Here is a 412-nt window from a genome sequence, read left to right as displayed (position 1 = left end):
CGGGAGACTTCGTGGCCGCGTCTCGGTGGAAGGGGCTGGATCTGACAGGTGAGGAGGCGTTGGAGCCGGAGGAGAAGAAAAGGGAGTGGACGCGGGGGCCCGGACCGCAGTGCTGCCCTCGCTGCGAGCCGCTGACTCACGTGTGCTCGCTGCGAAGTGGGTTCCGAGGTCCCTTTGGACAGTCAAGGGGAAAGGTCTTGGCACGAGGCTCCCGGGCCCTGCCAGGCTCCAGGGCTGTGCTGGGAGCCCGCGCTGCCCCCGAGGCCACAAGAATCCCCGTCTCCATCCTGTCACCACATCAAGCTGTTTCCAAACCTTCTGGGAGCCACAGCCCGAGAGGCCAGCTGTCCGATGGCCTCGGAGCCAGGGAGGCGGGACCGGCTCCAGCAGCCGACCTTCCCGTGGGGAGTCC

This window comes from Myotis brandtii, unplaced genomic scaffold (genome assembly GCF_000412655.1).
Source record: "Myotis brandtii unplaced genomic scaffold, ASM41265v1 scaffold426, whole genome shotgun sequence".
Classification (NCBI taxonomy): Eukaryota; Metazoa; Chordata; class Mammalia; order Chiroptera; family Vespertilionidae; genus Myotis; species Myotis brandtii.
The sequence above is the reverse complement of the archived record's forward strand: the minus strand, read 5'-3'. Positions refer to the sequence as shown.